The sequence below is a fragment of the Sinocyclocheilus grahami genome, unplaced genomic scaffold, assembly GCF_001515645.1.
Source record: "Sinocyclocheilus grahami isolate Dianchi unplaced genomic scaffold, SAMN03320097.WGS_v1.1 scaffold17149.1, whole genome shotgun sequence".
Classification (NCBI taxonomy): Eukaryota; Metazoa; Chordata; class Actinopteri; order Cypriniformes; family Cyprinidae; genus Sinocyclocheilus; species Sinocyclocheilus grahami.
Window position 1 is genome coordinate 3,802 of NW_015516466.1, and position 807 is coordinate 4,608.

An 807-nucleotide genomic window follows, 5' to 3' on the forward strand; every position below is an offset into this window, starting at 1 on the left:
ATTAATTACATTTATACTTGCATACATTTCTATAAAATAATATAATACAAAATGATATAATATGATTGAACTCCACCAGAGTTCATATGCTTTATGTAGGTTAAAGTTCATTCTGGTATATTTGTTGAATGTGGCAAACATCTCCACCTAGAGTTGGAACTAATAAACCATCACGTGGACAAGTCAAACTAATGTTTGTTGATATTAACAACAATTAATTTGTAATGTTACTATATATTAATGTAACTAATAAATTATTTTCTTAGATCCTTGTAAGATCTTTGATATGTTTGTGTGTTGTGCAGGGACTCTGCTCTCTGATCTCAGGACACTAAAATTCTTCTGTGAGCCCGTGACCCCTGACCTCATTTTCCCCACCATTCATGACGCAGTGTTGCATTGTAAGCGCTCGAGGGACGTCCCCGTCTGCCCTGATGTCCAGTGAACACACAAACCAAACAGAGGGGCAGAATATGGATTGAGTCGTGCTGAAACGAGCACAAGTACTGTTACTTATGAATTACTTTAGTGATGGATATCACGTTAGGATGTCATGATAACAAGGAGAGTTTTAGCAGTGAGCAGGCCAAAAAGTTTTAGATGGAAACACTTTATTTAATGTGAATATACCAGCAAATGTTGACCTTAATCTGATTGGTGCTGTTGTTTTATTGCACTAGACATAATCGCAAGCTCCACTGCAATTTGTTACTGACGACTATAAGACACTCTGTACCTTCAGTTCTTTTAAGTGCAATTAGTGTAGATGGATTCTTAACCAGTGTTTATTTTTTAGCACTGGTTTAA